Here is a 20,671-nt window from a genome sequence, read left to right on the forward strand (position 1 = left end):
TGGCTCAGTCTAAATCTGAAAGCTTCAGAACTAGGGGAGCTGATGGTTTAATTCTCAGTCTGAAACCAAGGGCCTGAGAACCTAGGGGGCTGCTGGTTAAGTATTAGAGTCCAAAGGCTGGAGAGCCTGGAGTTCTGATGTCCAAGAGCAGAAGAGCAGAAGATGGATGTCTCAGCTCCAGGAGAGAGAGAGAGGAAACCACCTTTCCTCTGCTTTTTTTTTGGTTCTTTCTGGGCCTCTAGGTGATTGGGTGGTGCCTGTCCACATAGAGGGTGGATTTCCCCCCACTCAGTTCACAGACTGCCAGTCTTCTCTGGAAACACCCCAACAGACACACCCAGATATAATGCGTTACCAGTTCTCTAGGTATCCTTAATCTAGTCAAGTTGACACCTAAAATTAACCATCACAGGAAGTATACCCCTAATAGTCACCAGTGATACAGAAGGCAGCTACTGACATGCTCCCAGTGATGCACACCTCTTGGAATTCAAACCGTGTGTAATCCCCTCCCCTCGAGTGTGAGCAGGACCTAGTCACTTTCCTCCAACAAAGAAAATACAGCCAAAGTGATGGGGTGTCACTTACATGATCAGGTCACGAGAGACTGTGTCCTCCACCTTGCTAGTACTCTCTCGCCCACTTGCATGCTAGCACTGATGCAGCCAAGTGACATGTTGTGAGATGATCTACCTAGAGGCCCACATGGGAAGGAACCTAGGGAGGCGAAGCCTTCAGCCAACAGCCCTGGAAGAAATGAGGCCTCAGTCCACCAGTCAACCAGCACGGAACTGATTCCTGCCACCAAGCAGATGAGTGACCTCAGAAGTGGACCCTTCCAATTCAAGCCTTGAGATGACTGTAGTCATGCAAGAGACCCAGTTAGGGGATCCAGCCAAACCGTGCCCAGCTCCTGACCCATAGAAACTGAGATAATAAATGTTGTTTTAAACTGCTAAGTTTGGGGGTAATCTATTATACCACAATAGATAACTAGCTAGGCAGGAGAACAGCAGTGGGGAGACTTGAGAAAAACTGCCTTAGTGTGAATGATGAGAACCTTCACGTAACAAAGCTATTCTGGGCACTGTACAGAACCAGGTCAAGAGTCTTTATTCTCTGGGGTTTAAATTATTTATGTTTTACTTAGAGAATCATCTTTAAATGGGAATGTTTATTTAGGTATCCTATTGCTAATTCTCAGAAGTTCTCATTTTGCACTATAACAATGGCTATATGGAAAACAAAATCCTAATGGAGTAAACAAATTCCATTTGTTACTCTGTCTTGTAACCACACACTTAAGCATCTAAGTGTCATGAGTATTTTATAATAAATTCACATCTCTTAAGAAGCAAGTTCATATAGGTAGATAGAAGCTTAAAATGTTCATCTTTAACATAATTTAAAATTTAAAGTAAATAACCAAAAGGATCATTTCAAATTCACATGTTATAAATGCTGCTGTATTTATTTAGGTAGGTTTTTTATGGTAGAGAAAGAGATCAAAGGAAATATGTGTAATGTTTTCCATTTTGTCAACATATCTCGACAGATCTATTAATACAAATCAGTACTATAATTCTATCATAAAAGACAGATAGATTATTGGATATTTTTTACAATGACTACATGACTTTTGTGGATTAAAATCAGGATGATCTAAATATTAGTAGATTAATTTATGTGGAGGAAAAGTTACAAATCATTCACTTAAAAATTGGCTTTGTGCCCACATTCTAGAGGCACACTAGGGAGAGTTGTAGCTGCAGTGCTAATGTCTACACAGAGTGAATTTCAGAACATAATTTATGTAGATGAAGTGTGCAGAATGTTTTTATTTGTTCTACATCTCACTGTCTCACCTCTGCATGAACTTCCCAAACCCAGATCTACTCCAAATATTCTTACTCCCCTTCTCCACACTTCCCTCCAACGTGTTTGCTTTGGCAACTTTCATGTTCTTACAAACAATTCTCCCAAGGAAATCAATCACTCTTGCACCCAAAGAGAAATACTGTACACTCAATGCGATGACAAAATGAAACATGTCTGAGGCAAACCATGTGTTCCCGCGTGTCCAGGATTATGCTATTTGCACAAGGAACATGTTCCTAATGTGTTTGGCTTCTGTTACCCCTTGTGATTGCAACTTTCATTGTCTTTTGGAATTTATGATTTCAGAAGCAACTGCTTGGATTCATTTAATGGGACACTTTTGGAATGTGAAGCCTGGGGGATTCACTGGGCAATGTCATTCTGTTCTTTTCAGGCAAATCTGGCCCATATAAGGATACCTGTTGTTTAAGGAATTGTGGGGAATTGATTCTGTTTTGGCACCCCAGACAAATGGCTTACCTAAATGACATGGATCCATCATACTTTGAAAGTTCTTCAGTTCATCAATGACATTATTTGGGAAGAAATACTTTCTGGCAAGTGAGTGAGGCAATGTCATTTCAGAAAAGAGGTTTTCTGGCCAGGCACGGTGGCTCACACCTGTAATCCCTTTGGGAGGATTTGGGAGGCCGAGGAGGGTAGATCACCTGAGGTTAGGAGTTAGAGACCAGCCTGGCCAACATGGTGAAACCCCTTCTGTATTAAAAATACAAAAATTAGCCAGCCGTGGTGGTGCCCACCTGTAGTCCCAGCTACTCAGGAGTCTGAGGCAGAAGAATTCCTTGAACCTGGGAGGTAGAGGTTGCAGTGAGCCGAGATAGTGCCATTGGACTCTAGCCTGGGTGACACAGTGAGACTCTGTTCCAAAAAAGAAAGAAAAAAAAAAAGACCTTTTCTGTGGTGCTCTCCTCAGAGGTACTCAAGGTACTTGACCAAATTCAAATTTGTCCCTCAACTTGGCAGCATATTTAATTAGAAGAGAGGAACCATTATTGCCAGTTCCATTTTTATAAGCATAAGACCCACGAGCTAACCAAATCCCTGTCCTGTTCTCTTTGTTCTGAATGAAGGATATCTACTTCCTTACACCAAAGATTGTCATAGTAGGAGGCTGATTCTGGCCCATTTGGCCTTTTACCTGGGTTTCTGCACTGTCTTCCACTGGAGTTCTTCAGTAAGCCCTGGGTTCATTTCTTGCCATGACTCCACCTACCTACTGGGGACCCTGGGAAACTCTGTTCCATTTAAGGTTTTTTTTTTTTTCTATATCTCATTAGTCTTAGATTTTTTAGAATGACAAATGGGGTGAGTAAATTTTTCCAGTCTGGTGCCTAATATATTAAAAAATTAAATACATAAGAATTAGAACCATCAATCACTCCCATTGTAGCAAATGAAATGACACAGGCTCAGGGAAGGCACACAACAGAATCCAGTCACAGGTGATGGAAAGAGGCCTTAGTTTAAAAGAAACAGGGAGGCAATAATTAATTCATGTTGAGAATGGAAATATAATTCTACCCAGTAAGGAAAGTGTTGATGCTCAAAATCTTATTCTTCTATTAAGAGAACTGTGGTCCCAGGGGCATTGAAATTAACATTTAGAATCATCCCTCATAGACACTGGGGGACACTGTATGCATGAAGAGGGGCCTATGTATGGGGCATGGTTAAGATCACAGGCTTGGGAATACATATGCCAATGATTGGAGACCAGCCCTGCCACATAATAACCTGGTGGATAAACTATTTAACTTCCCTAAGCCACAGTGTTCTCATTTGTAAAACGGGCAATAATAATATCTACCTCATAGGTTTATTGTGAAAAGTATGCAATATAATGCATGCAAAGCACTGGCAGATGATACAGGCTAAATCAGTGTTAGCTGCTGTCATTATCATGATCATCATTACATTATCATTGTTACTGATATGACATTCTAGTCAAGGCCATGGAATATATATTAATCCATGTATATATTATATAAATTGTATATATGTAAATCCATATATACATTATTTAAAAGTAACTTATGCTACTAAACAAAGATGGTCAAAGTAAGTGCTCTAAAATTTTTTTTTAAGGGGAATAAGGGACTGTAAAAAGGAAGAGAGGGAAAGCTTCAAAGAGTAGGTGGTCTCTTTGCAGGGCCTTGGTCTGGTCTGGGCCTTGAAGGTGGGGTGGAAATTGCCATCCCGTGTTCCATCCACCAGCTGCACTGCACTGACACAGCAGTGCCTCTCTGTTACAGACTGAACGTTTGTGTCCCCAACTCCAAACTCATGTATTGAAGTCCTAACCTCCAATGTCATGATATTTGGAAGTGGGGCCTTTGGGAAGTAATTAGGTTTAGATGAGGTCATGACAGTGGGCCCCCCATGATAGGATTAGTATCCTTATAAGAAGAGGAAGAGATTAGAGCTCCCTCTCCCTGCATTATGAAGACACAGCAAGCAGGTGGCTGTCAGCAAGCAAGGAGACTAGAGCCCTCACCAGGAGCCAAATTTGTCAGCACCTGGATGTTGGACCTCCCAATTTTCAGAGCTGTGAGAAATAAATGTCTGTTGGTTAAGCCATCCAGTCTATTGTTTAAGCCATCCAGTCTATGGTATTTTGTTATAGCTGCTTAAGCTGACAAAGACACTCTCATATGAGGTGAGGGGAGCATCAGAAACCTCAGCCTCAGCATGGGAATATGCCAGCTTCCAGGGAGGCAATCTCATTGGTTTACTGGGCTCCAGGCTCTTTATTGTTGTCTTTCTACTGACTGGTAGGAGTAAAGTGTCCTCTTTTGGCTGGGTCACTAAATAAAGGAAATTTAGGTTGGAATTATTGAAACCCATTCTCTTCTTTGATTCCAAAGAATTTAAGTTCCTCAGCTGTGATTTTTTTTTTTTCTGGTTTGCTGAAATTTTTACTTTCCTTATTCCCCTCATTTCTGCCAATCAGTTTCAAAATAATGTAAACTGAAGGCAGTTTGTACTAGTGCTATCTTTCCTTTTCTGTTTTAAATTTAGGGCCATGTGCCTCTTTGATCAAAAGGACCCATAAGCTTCTTTCACACCTTAATTTTGAGTTGGAGGAGCGTATGGGCCCAAATCAGACAGGTGGACACTGTATTAAGTCATTTAGATCAAGACACTACATGAGCAATATAAACCAAGCAAGTGAAGGAAGTATAAGAGAAAAAGATTGTTTTAATTCCCCAAATCTCTTCAGTTGTGGCTCCCCAGACTGAACAAAAAAAACCTCTAATATAGAAACCAGGGAGAAGTTGGCACATGGTTCCAAACAGTTCATTTTACTTTCTATTTCCTAGTACTATGCTCGCTTTTGAAAGTCTTCAGATTGCATTGCCAAATGATACTTAGCTCAAGATCTCTATGGCTCTTCAGATATTTCTCTTCTGTGTACATTTGAATGAGTTCTGTCTCATCTTGCACTTGGGAAGTCTTTTCGTAAGGTAAATTTACTCTCTGCTTGCTCTGATTCAACTTCCTATTTTCTTTCTTTCTTTCTTTTTTTTTTTTTTTTTGAGACGAAGTCTAGCTCTGTTGCCCAGACTGGAGTGCGGTGGTGCGATCTCGGCTCACTGCAACCTCTGCCTCATGGGTTCAAGTGATTCGCCAGCCTCTGCCTCCTGGGTAGCCGGGATTACAGGCGCTCACCACCATGCCCGGCTAATTTTTGTATTTTTAGTAGAGAAGGGGTTTTGCCATGTTGGCCAGGCTGCTCTCGAACTCCTGATCGCAGGTGATCTGCCCTCTTCAGCCTCCCAAAGTGCTGGGATTACAGGAGTGAGCCACCAATCTCTTCTTTTCAATATTTGCTCATTTACACTTTCTGCAGACACTTCTTACCAGCAATACCCTGCATACTGTCTTCCAGAACAACCCCTACCCAACTTCCCTTTTCTTAAGAGTCATTGAGAAGTACTCTTTATGAGGCACTTTCTAAGGACTGCTGAATTGTTAGAGGTTAGCAATAACGAGTTCCTGCCACAGCAGTCCATTTCTTAATGGCTATTATTGCCAGTTCAGATATGTTTTATCTAGTTCTCAGTCAGTAACATTGAAAAAATTATGGTCCAGTATTTTTCAGGTTATCTTTATAGTTCAAGTAGTATAAGCTCCCACTTGTCCGTTTTCAAACTTGATTCGACTTCATCTTCTATAGCTTTTCCTAGAGAGTGGCCAGTGGCTTTGCAATGACTTGACGTAGTTGTTTAATCACCTTCAGACCAGACTCAACATCTTTACTACGGTAAAGTTAAAAGTGGGTCTTTCTTGGGTGGATATTGGGAGGAAGAAAGACAAGAGAGAGAAAAAGCTTAGCACGATGAAGCGATGTGTTGAGGTAGGTGTTTTGGACTCATCCAGTTTTGTTGTTTGTGCTTACACTGGAACCTCTGAGCTTTGGCTTTCCTTTCTCAGGTCAGGGACGTTTCCCGCTATTTTCTCTTTTGTTGGCTTGGGCAGGAAAGAGCGTGCGTTCCTCTTTTCATTCAGCCCAAACATAAAACACGAAGCTTCCCGTGCTTTAGGGGACATGTGGTTGTGTTCTAAGAGCCATCTGCAGAAGGACGGTCTTGGGAAAGCTGCTTCCCCAGAACGGAGAAACGTCTCCGGAGCGAGCGATCTCCGGCCCGCAGATTCAATAAGTCCCAACCACACTTGGCTCCGTCACAAACCTAATACGGCAGCCCATATTGTTGCTCGGGAAGTCTCCAGCCAAACCGAGTTCTTGTAAAAATAAATACTCATCAGCAAATATTTTGATTAGTTAAAAATGTTCGAGATGGCTAACCCCTCGCTCCCCTCCTCCTTTCACGGTGCGAACGCGAAGAGGCTCGGCTCCGGGGGGCGGGAGAGCAGTACTGCGCCCCCCGCTTCGGTGTGCGCCAGGCCCGCGGACGCCCGGGAGGCTCGGCGCGGCGGGGCTCGCTCGGCCTCGAGGGCGCGCGGTTCCGAGGGCCTGGGAACGCGAGCGCAGGCAGCCGGGCCTCGCCCTCCCCCGGGCCGCCGGCAAGAAGCCGCTCGCAGCCTCCATACACTTACTTGCCTGCCTTAAGCTCTTTATTAACTCCCCCAGAGGAGCGCCGGCTGCGGCCGCGCCTCCTGCGCCCCGGTGGTCTGGCTCCTCCGCGCGGCGCACATGCTAAACAGATTAACATGCCTTGGCTGACCCACGCTTCGCAACCCGCGGATAGGGTTTCTGCAGCTCCATGTGGAAATTAACCTATCTGTACCCGTGGTCAGCTGCGCCCGGCCGCTCCCGCGCCGGCCCGGCAATCCAAACAAACCAGGCCGCTGGCTCCCTTTGTTACTCTTGGCCCCCCCCCGCCACTACCCGGCCAAATATTTATTGGAAAAGAGGTTCTCTTCTTTGGCCGAAGGTAGGGCACATTTCTGAGAGCTCTTTATTTGTAAATGATTTTTGTCAGGGCCGGCCAGGCACCCTTAGGAGGGGGTGGCAGGGAGCTGAAACTCCAGGACCGGAAGGTTTCTAGCCCTCCGCTGGCAGGGAGCTGTTTATGTTTGCACAGGGCACCCGAGTCCTGGTCATTAAAAATGTATGCACTGCCCACATTTTGCTTTTGTAACAGCCCCTCTGTTTAATGTAGTTGTTTGCTTTGTTCTAGGGCAAGTTTATTCCCTCTCCCCGACCCTCAATCTCTGCCTCCTATTCAAACTCGGTAAACAAAATGAGGGGACTCTTCTAGGTTTTCTTACCTAGAGGATCAGAAAAGGTAAGCTCAGAGGCTGGTGGGTACCAGCCCGAGGCCAAGTGCTAATCGCAACAGCATCTGCCTTTCAACCGCTGCCTCTTCCAGCAATTCAGGATTGCTAATGAATTTCTAGTTCCTTCGTTAAGCATTCTGCTCTTATTATTTCATATCCCCGTTTCCTAAATTATTATTCATATTATAATTCTGTAGAGACAGTTCAGCTTTTCACTACATACTGCATGCGGGGGTCTGTGTCAGTTGGGTGGGGCTTCTATGGTGAATACTGCCCAGGAAGACGAATGTGGCTGTTCCTATTCCTTTCCCTGGCGTTGGTCATGAAATATTCCATTGTTTGGGAACCCTAAATGACTATTTCTGAGATGGCTGCAACTCCATGATGCATCCATGCTTTGACTTGTCTCCTACTCAAAATGAGCCCAGGCTGTTTGAGGTTGCCGGCTGCGTCATCGTGCCTCACTGGCTTCTAGCAGTGTCACATCACTGCCTGGCTGGCTTGGTGTTTTGAGGGTTGTTTCTCAAGGCCGGTGGCAGCCATCCATCTCACTTGCATTTACTTTCCAGGCAGCCCTCACTGCAGTGAAGTGCCCTTTGCTGTCTTGGTATCAGTGAACTGTGTGAGACTCACAGGGCTGACCTGGCACTGATCAAACTGTGTGATGGCAGCCTCCATGTGGCGGGTCCCAGGGGACCTACAGTCAGCAAGAAGGTTGGGCACAACTGCCCCTTAGCAGATCATCGTTTGCCAGCCTGCTGAGTGACAGGCTCACTGTGTTGATTCATTGTGCCCTTTCTTTCAAGTGCTGTATTTCTTGGATGGATGGCATGTCCCTGAGGTAGAAAAAGCTTTCAGAGTTGCAAGCTTCCAGAAATACAATCAGGAACCAATTGGCAGCATATTTTAGGTGGTTTCAGTCTGACACTGAGAAGATGAACTAGAATTGGCCCTGATAATGCACCCATAGCTAAGAACTGTGTGGAAACTAAGCTATAATAAATGTGCTGAGAAAAAAGGAAATCATGGTCCCCCGCAATATGTATTGCTGTAGGAGGAAAACCTAGATTCTCCTGCAAAGGCAACAGAAACCTTTAAGCTTGAAAAGAAAAAAATTAGGCCCAAGGTCCAAGGCAACACAAGGCCTTAGTCAGTCAAGAGCTGGTGGTTCTTTTTCCCTCTGGTGTGAAGAACGTCTCAGAATTCCTCCCAGCTCTGGAATTGTGGTGTTTAGTCAGAGGCTCACTATTACAGCATTTCTCCATGTTTCCCACAAGGCAGCTGGCATCTTGATTTCTGGTCATCCTTTCTTCCCCCCTTCATCAGCACCTATACTCGATATTGTCCATATGGATCATGTGTGTGGGAACACACAAATTACAGCAACTTTTGTCTTTTGTCGTGAAGGGCTGACAGGGCAATAAACACACACAGCCTCCCTCCTCCAGGAATTCCTCGTCCTCCCTGTGTGGCTCTGGCCCTGTGGATAATATCATTACAGGACTAAACAAATAAACAGTCGATCCGAATCAACCAGGAGGCACTGGGGACTATACAGTTCCTCTCTGCAAAGATGATACAAGTAAATTTACACTCACAGCTTGGAAGTGCTCCAGCGGCTATGAATAGCTGTTCAGTTCTGTCAGGCTGGGGAGGAGCTGGGGCACTGGGCTGACCCCCCCAGCTCTGTCTTTGCTTCAATCAATGTGAGCTTTCAGGGTTCTGTTTTCCTTACTATCCTTAACTGGGAACACTGAGGACCAGTCACACTTTTTATGAACCCTGAGCTCAAAGAAGCAGCTTTTACTACAAAGCTACAAAGTTAACATATTAAACCCAATGACATGGATGAAAGGTTAACACACTTCTGCCAGCCTGGAGCATCCCCTTTGAATGTGATTTCCTGCATTCAGGCTGTTGCTGCGGCTGCAAACACTGCTGCCATCACGTCTGCCATAGCCCCTTTGGACAAGCACATTGATTCATTCCACTTCAGCACAAGAACAGAAACTGACTGACCATAGTCACAGCCACACGAAACGCTTACTCTAATCCTGACCAACAAATTCTAAACAACAAATGGATTAATATCCTTTTTTTTCCCATTGGAAAGAGTCAGTTACAATGATAACGCGAATACCACCTGCAGTTCTCTTTTCCCAAGTTTAAAGATGAAGCTTTCTTGTTTCCTGTCTCTATATTCTCTATATGTGTCAACAGTTCTTAGGACATGTGAGACTTTTTTTTTTTCTGTTGCCTGTTCTTCTGACCGAAGACTGATTTTTTTTTTTTTTTTTTGGTCTGTAACTCTGCCTGCAACCGTTTGATAGTTCCATGTGTGTTGAAAAAGAAAAAAGACTGAAAAGAAATATACCAAAGCATTAACAGTGTTGGTGGGATTATACTTTTTAAAACTTTAAAAAATATTTCTCTGCTTTCCCCCAATTTTGGTCCAAGAGTGTATATTACTTTTAGAGTCAGATTAAAAAGTATTTAAAAGGTTATTTTTAAACAACATTTGTCCTCTTGTGGTAAGCTCTAATTTCTGTTTGGTAGGGCCCATACTCAGTAAAGGTAACCTCAAGGCATGGCGTTACTGGCCTCTCTGGTTTATGTGTTCAAAACTAGGGATTAGGCATTCAGAGGGTTTGCCTACAATTTCTTCAGGAAGGTAGAGTTGGGCCAATAGAAGGAAAAAGCAAATAAAACAGATAAAAGTTTGTCTTTTGTGCTTTTTTTTTTAAAAAAAGAATAAGGCAGCATTACTTTTGACAGCTGCTTTCTGTATTTATGACCCACTCAAGAGCCCTGTAGCAAACAACTCTATCTTCTTCAAGTTCCCAGAGACTTGCACATGTGAGCCCAGGTTTGGGCAGTATGTGTTTTTTACATCTGTTGAACTTCAAGAGTTCTGGGGTAAACATGAAGGAATGATGTAGCTTCTGGGAAATAACAGAAGGCCCACCCAATGCTGAGGGACGGTAAGGAACCACCTGTGGGCCCCAGGTGAGCGGAACCTTCTGCAGCTTCTCTGAGATCTGGGTTCTGGGGAAAACAAATCAAGGAGCTAAGCAATGGGAAGTGGTGAGGTGAAACACACACAGACCCGGCATTGCCTGATTTGGCTTCCAGGTGCATGTCTGCCACTGAATTACTGTGAGAACCTGGGTAAGTCACTGATCTTTCTCTGGACCTCAGCTTCTTCATTTCAAAATGAAGAGGGGGTGTGCTGATCTCAGGTCAGGTCTGTGAGTCATCTCCTGTTTTGGAGTGCATGAAGATGGCTGCAGCAGATCACATAAGTCTTGAAGCATTGACTATTCAGAATGCCCAACACGCCGATTCCAACTATTCAAGGAAAGCACGGCCTTCAGATCCCAAACTGGAATTAAGTGGGAAGATTTGGCTTGCTCTGATCATTTGCATGAGGATGGGTTTTGAATTTTTACATGAGAGACATTATATTGGACCCTGAACATGTGCCAGTTACTAGGCTAGGCATAGGGGCAACAAGAACGAACAGACCCTACTCTCTGCTAATTGTGAGATCCTAAGTCCCTTAGGAGACTAGTGTCTTTGGTTAGTGTTTAGAAGCCCCAATTTGGTACCGAAAGGTCTTCTATTCATTCAGGGGCAGAACTGTCTGGGCCCGGCTCCCAGAGGTTAGAAAAACAAGCAATGGCCAGAGGCCACCTGGCAAAGATTGGCAGGGAGCTGGGAAGGAAGGTGTCTCTGACATTGCACTAGTCCCTCCACTGCTGTCAATGTTGGCTCAAAATTCTCTCTATACCTCAAAAACCTGGTGATTGTTATGTAGCATCTATTTTTTTTAATTTTTCTTTTGGTTCTCTCATCATATCTAGTTAAGTCATTTTTGAATACCTGTCTTAGCTGCGTGAAAGGGCATTAAAGAAAGGGGGTTTACTTGTGTCCAGGCTAAATTTTAAAGGAGAAACTGGGTGTTCCAGGGAGACAGCAATGGAAGTGGCAGTTGGAATCAAAGTGTGATACTTCCAGGAGAAGATGCAACTTTGGAAAGGTCTTAGGTCTGGTGACAGAGGTGGAAAGAAGATTCACTTGGGCAGTCATTTATTTTACATGGAGAAATCTCCTTCCAGAAAATCTATTGGTTCATGCTGTGTTTAATAAGATACTCTTATAAGATTCCTCCCAGTTCTAAAATTTGACAACCAGTTTGTTCAAACAATTCTTCAGTGCTTTCTTGACTCATTGATTAGTTCAAAATCTCAGAGACTAGAGCACAGTTTTGGGAAAAGGAAGTGATATTTTCTTCTTCCCATTCCCTATACAGATATATGGCAGTCCTAGCCCACCTGATAATTGAAAATCTAGATTTTCTCTTAACTATTATTTTCAAAGCAATTTTACAAGACTTTCTCAACTATGACAGAAATTGTTAATTGTCTCACAATATCTGCTGTTCCAGTCTTCCTTTTAATGGAAAACCCCCCTAATTTTTAGCTGGGCACATGGCTACCCTTAGAGACTATATTTTTCAGGATCCCTTGCAGCTAGATATGTCCATGTGACCAACATCTGGCCAGTAGGATGTGAGTAGAAGTGATGTGTACAACTTCTGGCACATCCTACTACAGAAGCTGCTGTCGTTGATATCCTCTTTCTTTCTTCTACAACCTGGCACAAGGACAGATGATGGTGAGCCAGTTTTGGTCATGCAAATGAGGGCAACATCATAAAGGATGATAGAGCAAAGAGGTGAAAAGAACTTGGGCTCCCACAAAGCCCTGTCCTGCTTTGTGTGTTTTCTACCAGCTCAGACCTTCACATAAGAGACAAATCTATTTTATTTAAGCCACTATGTTACTTTTAGAGTCAGATAAAAAAGTAGTAAAAAGGTTATTTTCAAACAAAATTTGTTGTCTTGTGATAAGCTCTAATTTCTGTTCAGTAGGGCCCATATTTAGTAAAGATAACCCCAAGGTGTGGCATTACTGGCCATTCTGGTTTATCTTTCTGTTTATTAAAGCAGCAAATCAATATGCTAACAAATGCAGCAAGTGTTCTTAGTGTATTTAAATCATGACCTGATTTATAAAATTTTGTGCTACACACATTTTCAGGAAAGCATTTATTGCATAAACCGAGGTACACCACTATTGTCCATGTCAACACTATCCTTCTAGTCCCCTATACTGCAAATCTCGTATTCATCTCTGACTCTTCTCTTTCCCTTTTTGCCCATGTTCAATTAGTCATCAAGTCTAGGTGAAATTTTTCCTTCGTAATGCCTGTGAGATTTGACTCTTCCTCTCATATCCACAGCCTACCCTCATCCATGTTATGACCATCTTATGCTCAATTTATTAGAGTAATTCCTAGTTGTCTCCAGGTCTCTAGTGTAGCTGACTTCCAGCCTACCCATTACCAGGTAAATCTTCCCAAAATAGCTTCTTCACTTTGTCATTTCACGAACTTCATATTTCTAACTGAACCATATGAAATTCCCAATAATTGACTTACAAAAGTGGCAGTTTCATATGGCCAACCTAATAATTAGCCTGAATTCAAAGAATTCCACCCCTTGAGTTCACCTTTTATTTACAGCTCCCATTAAATGATCCCTTTATTCAGTTTGACCAGATTTCTTGGTCTTCCTCTTACCTTGGTGAACTTTCTCCTTGCTGTGCCTTTGTTGGGTGTAGTTCGCCCTCCCTTGTAAGTCTTTCTTCCTCTTCTCTGTCAATGCCACTCTCCATTTTCTTCAAGACTCAGTTCTAGACTCTTCCTCATGATAGTTCCTGTGATCAATCATCCTTTCCAGGAAACTGAATTCTTAATTTGAATTCCTATAGCATTCTCTAATAATATGAGTATCTTCTGTCCTAAATAAATTGTAAAATCCTCATGGGCTGACTGTATCTTCTAATTTCTTTAGCAATTCTTAATTTTAAAAAGTTCTGCTCATAATGGGTACTTCATAAATACTTTATGACTTAAAAAAGCCATTAAAACTGTTAACTTTCCTAGTCTGACTAAAAAAAAAGACACTCTCAGTAAAGTCCCATAGTTGTCTCTAGAATGGGAAATATGTGGCTGGCTACTAGCCAAGTAGTGGTACTTTTTCTACTGCTAGAAGAGTATGAATGGCAGGAGCTTGGGTGACCTGGCTCTCCCTATTGCTCTGTCTGTTTCTTGTGGATGCACACAAAGGGGCTCTGAATCATTCAATCAGTGTGGTTTGAAACTGAATAACCCTTCTATTTTCTTCCTTTCCTCTAACTCATCAAAGTTCTCTCTTATTCAGAGATTCGTTATTCATAGTACCTGTTGTAACTCTGCTAGACTGTGAATATTCAGGGAATGTTGACTCATGTTTGATGAATGCATATGTGAATGATCAGCAGAGTTCTTTCAAGGGAGAGCAAAACTAAAGGCTGAGAAATAGCAGGTATCAGTGCTAGGATTTTAAGCCTTCTGGCTCTAGCAGTATCAGAATGCTGTCTATGGCCCTCACCAAGTGTCATTTTTATGTTGCTCAAAAAGGTATGATTGGTTCTCAAGACTTGCAAAAGCTCAAAAGCTCACAAGGTCAGGTGAAAAGTTGCTTAGGACTTACCTCATGAGTACCTTTTCCCAGTCTCATCACTCACATCCTCCTGTGGCACGACAGGGCTCAGACACAGCCTGTAAGTGCTAGGTTTGTTCCTTCATTGATCAAAGTCAACACAAAAGGCTAACAGGAAGGAAGGAGGAATTAGATAGAGGCAGATACCATTAGGTTAACAATTCATAAGTATACATTTTTTCATGGCTGGAAATAACCCTGATTAGGATAGTGTTACAGTGAATTCTATGTGTCAATTTGACTAGGCCTAGGGGTGCCCAGATTAAACAGTCTTTCTGGGTGTGTCTGTGAGTATGTTTCCAAATGAGATTAGCATTTGAATCGGTGGACTCAGTCAAGCAGATTACCCTTTCCAGTGGGGGAGGGCGTCATCCAATCCATTGAGGGCCTGAATAGAATAGAAGGCAGAAGAAGGAGGAATTCGTCCCTTTTTCTTCCTGCCTGCCTGCGAGCTGGGCATCAGTCTTCTCCTGCTGTTGGAGTAGGATTTATGCCATTGGTACCCCTGGATAAATTGGGCCTTTGGACTCAGACTGGAATTTACACCACCAGCGTTTGTGGGTCTCGAACCTGCAGATGAAGGGACTTCTGAGCCTCCATAATTGCATATATTTATATTATATATTATATAGATATATAATATATATGTATCTATGTATCTAATGGTTCAATTTCTGTGAAAAGCCCTGACTAATACAGATGGCTTTAGTGTGACTTCTCTAGGCTTCTGATTTTTCTAATCTGAAATATTAAACAGTGGGATCTCTTTCCATGGTCAAAGGGTATTGTCTATGATTCTGGAGAGGAAAGAATTTGACCAGAGTTTGTGAATGATTTAATGATTAGAAAATACATCCTATCAAGACTAAGGAATTAATATTATTTGAATTTATATTATTTAGTCTGGAGGGGAAAAAGGAATGAAGAGTACCTTTATAATGTTTTTTAAATATAAGAAAATTTGTTGACCAGCTATTCTCAATTTCACCTGAAAATAGAGGAAAAGTAAGGAATGAATTTCAAAGCACTATGGGGAATGTAAGGCCGACTTTTCTGCCACTATAGAGAGTGGTTCTCAAATTTTAATGTGCATAAAACCCCCAGGAGCTTCTTTAAGATGCAGGTTCCTGGCCTCTAAACTTAGCAGTTCTGACTTGGTGGATCTGGGGTGGAGCCTATGAATCTGTATTTTAATTCTTTTTTTCCAAGCCAAACTGCATCCAGCTTTATTAAAGATACTTTCCATAAACAATCATGGCATTTCAGGCAGGATATGGGCAGACAATTGTTAACAGTATACAACAACTTTCAAACTCCCTTCTTCAATGGACTACCAAAATCAGAAAGCCACTATAAAATCTAACAAAGTCTTCATCTGATGCTCTGAACCGGGAAAGTTTAGAGTGAGGGTTGACATTTCACATTTAGCATGTTGTTTAACAACTTTTCACAAGCCGACCCTGACTTTCAGGAAGTTAAATGAAAATGGTAGAATTTATCTGAAGATCCATAATCTAGAAACGGAACCACTGCTGTTTTGACAGGTGCCATCTCAGTGGCATCACTGGAAAGTCCAGATTGCCTGACACACTGGTAACCAATGACTGGGGGTCAGCCCAACAGATGTCTGGGCTTAAGGGAGTTAAGTCTATGCTGAAGGATGGAAAGGGAGAAGAGGACATAAAAATGGATTTGTATTTCCATACCACAAGGCTTTTGTGCCAAGGTGGCCATCTGTGTCAAAGTCAGGGAATCCCTCCTCCTGGGAGCCAAGAGGAAGTCTCTCAAAACTAGAAGGGAAAGTTGTTTTCCTCACATCAATCCAGCTTCAGAGACATTCTATTAGTGACATATGCCCCTTACCCCAAAAACAACAATGAAGTGTTCCGTGTGCTAACAACACAGCTTAAAAAAAAAAGTAAAACAAAATTCTGCATTTTTATAAAACTTGATAAAAAATAGTATTTCAAACTGTACAGTCACCAGAAGTACACTGTTATCCAAAATGCATACACTTCACTTGCCATCTCCAGCACCTTCAGCTTTCTGTGCCTGGTCTGTTTTGGCATCTCCATTTCCTGCAGGGTTATTTCCCTCCTTGCCAGCATCAGCTTTTTCCTTTTTCCCTTTGGGTACCTTCTCTCCCTTCTTTGCAGGGGCCTTTTAGGCGTGGCTCTGGCTTTGGAGGAGCAGGTTTAGCAGACAACCTCGCAGATCTTCTCTGTGGTTCGTCCTTCACCTTGGCTTTGTCTCTAGCATCCCCTTCAGCTCTTGGGCATGATGGTGGCAGCAACAGCGGCGGGACGTAGGCGCGCTGGGCGTGGGGTGTGGCGGCACGTGGGCTTTGGTCGGTCTGGGGGCCGGTCTTGCCTCTTCTTTTTCACTGCTCCTGTACGTTAATTTTGATTAAATTAATTAATTTATTTATTTATTTTGGAGACAGAGTCTTGCTCTGTTACCCAGGCTGGGGTGCAGTGGCATGATCTTGGCTCAGTGCAACCTCCGCCTCCCAGGTTCAAGTGATTCTCCCGCCTCAGCCTCCTGAGTAGCTGGGATTACAGGTGTGAGCCACCGTGCCCAGCCTGAATCTGTACGGAGTACAGTGGTGCTATCTTGGCTCACTGCAACCTCCGCCTCCCAGGTTCAAGCGATTCTCCTGCCTCAGCCTTCTGAGTAGCTGGGATAACAGGCACCCGCCACTATGCCCAGCTAATTTTTTTGTATTTTTAGTAAAGAGGGGGTTTCACCATGTTGGCCAGGCTGGTCTCGAACTCCTGACCTTGTGATTCGCCCACCTCAGCCTCCCAAAGTGCTGGGATTACAGGCAGGAGCCACTGCGCCCAGCCCTGAATCTGTATTTTTAATAAGCCACTAATCCCCCAAGTTGAATTGAGGCTAGTTGCCCTTAAATCATACTTTGAGAACCGCTGGGACGGATGGCTGAAAAGAGTGAATTCTTGGGGAATTCATTGAGGTTTTCTTCTCCAGAACACTTTATAAAGTTATTTTTGTTTTATTTTATTTCACTTAAACACAGGAAAGCTTATCATTTGTTTAGGAGGTTGTACTAAGTTGAATAGTATCCCTCCAAAATTCATGCCCTTTCCAGAAATTCAGAATGTGACCTTATTTGAAAATAGAGTCATTGCAGACATAATTAGTTAAGATGAGATCATATGGGAGTAGGATAGGCCCTTAATCCAAGGTGACTGGTGTCCACATAAGAAGAGGATAGGAGACACAGGGAGAATGCCATGTGGCAATGGAGGCAAAGATTGGAGTGTGATGTGTCTATAGGCCATGGTATGCCAGGGGTTGCCAGCAAACCACCAAGGCATGGGAGGATCCTCCCTTAGAGCCTCCAGATAGGGTATGGCCTTGCTGACACTTGATTTCAGCCCTCCACCTATCAGAACCATGAGAGAACATATTCCTATTATTTGAACCCACACATTCGTGGTGCTTTGTCACAGCAGCCCTAGGAAACAAACATAGGGAGTTTCAATATAATCCTGCCACTAGGCAGAGCAGTAGATGAGCTCTCAAGATGGACATTTATTGTTTTATAGGCTTGTTCACTCATATTTTGAAGGGTAGCTATTCAAATATTTGCAATTGTCATAAACCAGACAATGGTTTATCAGTATTCATAACATCTTTTCCTTAAACTGTACCTTAAAACCGACCCTATATGATTTTGAATATCTGAGACAAATGGGCTTTTGAATTTTTGTAAGATTAAAGAAGTAAATGCATTTGTTTTTGATAATAAACAGAACACCCCAAATGTTCATAACAGAAAATAAATCATTTTGAGGTTGGGTTGTCAGTCATGAACAGATTTGAAGTCACTTTTTCCTCTTAAAATTCTAGAAGTTAATTTCAAGGATAAATCTGATTTTTCCATTGATTTGAAATGATGAAATTTTGTATGGGAAGTTTACCTACTTGAATGAGACTTCCATAACTTGGACATAGAAGAAAAACTCATGCAAGAAATCAAAGTTATTTTCTTATAAGACATGTTAAAAGAATCCTTCTTTTTTGGTAGCTGCTTTGTAATTGTTAAATTTTACTGATAGATTTGACTTCTGAAGGCTGAAATCCCCTTATATTTTGTGACTGTTCATTTTTTAGTGGACTTGTCATCTAAAAGCCATAGGTTTGCTGGCATTTAACTTGCAACCTCCTACTTCCCAGATAGGTGCTGTATAATTGTGTAACATGATAGAGAAGGGGCAAAGAACTTGGCTTGTTGCTGGCATTTCAGTTCTTCCCATTAATAAAACACTCAACTGAGTCATTTTCTCTGGTCACTTTTCCACTATAAAGAAACCTAAATCAAAGAACGGGACTGCTTTTATTGGCAAAACAGTAGATAAATCAGGGATGTAAAAATGCAAGAAGGATTCAGTACAAGCACTACCCAGAGTGGACTTGCTGGGTGAAAGGTTTATTCTGTCAGTTTTCCTCTTGAGACACTTAGGTTTAAGGAAATGTTTGCACTGTTCTAGAGAATAAGTTGGCTGTGTGTTTTCTTTTGTGTTTAGGCCACTCTGGAAGTAATTCCTCTGGGCACAATTATCTAACATATGGTGATTTAGAAAAAGCTCAAAGCAAAGGTCATTTGGATGTTTTAGGCAGGAAAGAAGAAAATCCATCTTGGAGAATAAAAGGAAGTCAGAAAGGGCTGAGGTACAACTTATGGTCAAAGGGACGTGAAAAGGAAAAATGACATAGATATCAAGCAAAAATTGCAACTGAAGCCTTTTGTTTTTGCTTTTGTTTCTGTTTATTTTTGTGTGAGGAGTGTGCACATGTAGATGAAAGCAAAGGCTGTGATATCAGAGAAGTTTGGTGCTGGAGAAGGCATGAAAGAGATTGAGTCCAGTGTGTGACCCATGCGTGTGGCCTGTGCCACTGAGCAGGGCCCTGTGCGCAAGTGGGCCCCATACCTGGATCTGGCTTAATGCTCCATTGTTATTGCTTTGAAATTCTTCATTGTAATGTTAGGCCCTATCTTTTTATTATGCACTGGATCTGCAAATAAGGTAGGAAGTTCTCTAAAAAATGGTCTATTCTCAACCCCCCGACCCCCCTTTTTTTTCAGGTGAATAAATTAGGTCTAGAGAGGACAAATGACTTGTGTGGTGGAGCCAGGAATAGAACTTGGCTTCTTGGGTCAAAATTGCAAATGAATTCACATTTGAAGTGTTTAAACAAAGAGAAGTGCTGCTTTCACCCTTTTGTTGAAAAGAAACTTCCTCATGCATCATAAATGAGCCAAATAAAACACTGAAATAATCCAAAAGGAAGAAAGATCTGGATATGATTGGATAGGAGGAAGACCTCACATTGAGTTTTCAAGTCACTTCTAAAAAACCTGAGCTGCCATACTGATTTTCCTCCCTTCAGCATCAGCCCTCACATCACTCTCTGAGGCCAGGGAATTCTGGCACTCATTGCCTTCTAACCCAAAGGACCATGTTGTCATTAAGTCTAAGCAGAGAATCAAGCTAATTGCTGTTCACGTGCTGTGGAAACTGGCTGTCCTGCTCTATGTACCTTGATCACTGGTGCTGTCCTAGTAAAATAAATTAATTTTAATAATGATGCACTTGTCTTCTTGCAGGGCCAGGAACAGAATGAAGATCAGTGCAGCATCAGTCAAGTAACGACCAACACTAAACAGCAGAATAGAGCGTCAGGCAGTAGCAAGCGGTTGCCTTACTTCAAAAAGGGAGCCAGACTCAGAGCAGAGCAGCCTGAGGAGCATTCTCACTAAACAAACATGTCTCCAGAACTGCAGTGCTCTGTATCTCCAGGCTCCAAAATATGCTATCAGCATGAAAACATTTGGTGGATTCTAGATGAAGCAAGCTGCATTAAATAGTTGGTTTTTAACTTCCTTTAAATATTGGAACAAAAGAGCTGCTTTCAATCACCACCCCCCAAACAACTCTCCACAACTTCCTGGTGATAAACAACATCTGTATAAATAAAAAGGTAGTTTTGCAAGCCAGGCGTTGTGGCTCACACCTGTAGTCCCAGCTACTCAGGAGGGTGAGGTAGGAGGATGGCTTGAGCCCAGGCGTTCAAGGCTGCAGTGAGCTATGATCATTGCCTCTGCACTCCAACCTGAGTGACAGAGTGAGACGCTGTTTTTTGTTGTTGTTGTTTTTAAAAAGGTAGGTTTGCAACTCTGCCTGGGGGTTGCCAACTGAAATTCTCTTGGGCCAGAATGGGCAAAGGAATTCTCAAAACACTTTTTTTTCCCCATGAGAAACATCCTACTTAGAATCCCTTGGTGTATCAGACATGAATAGGTAGGCTGGTGTTAGCTGATTCACAGAGAAAAAAGATGTCTAAAATAACCCAATTCATTGCTAGATTCAAGGAACCTGATAAGAATTAGCTCTTTCT

General features: G+C 42.5%; 1 protein-coding gene across 1 annotated transcript in view; it reads left to right on the forward strand.

The window, feature by feature from the left end:
* Positions 1–20,005, forward strand: part of FOXD1 (forkhead box D1) — a 41,809-nt gene extending 21,804 nt beyond the window's left edge. Inside the window, exon 2 of the mRNA XM_055367022.2 lies at positions 19,881–20,005. The gene's annotated coding sequence lies outside the window, so the exon portion shown is untranslated. The remainder of the gene's footprint in view (positions 1–19,880) is intronic.
* Positions 20,006–20,671: the final 666 nt, after the last annotated feature.

Source organism: Gorilla gorilla, chromosome 19, assembly GCF_029281585.2.
Source record: "Gorilla gorilla gorilla isolate KB3781 chromosome 19, NHGRI_mGorGor1-v2.1_pri, whole genome shotgun sequence".
Taxonomy (NCBI): Eukaryota; Metazoa; Chordata; class Mammalia; order Primates; family Hominidae; genus Gorilla; species Gorilla gorilla.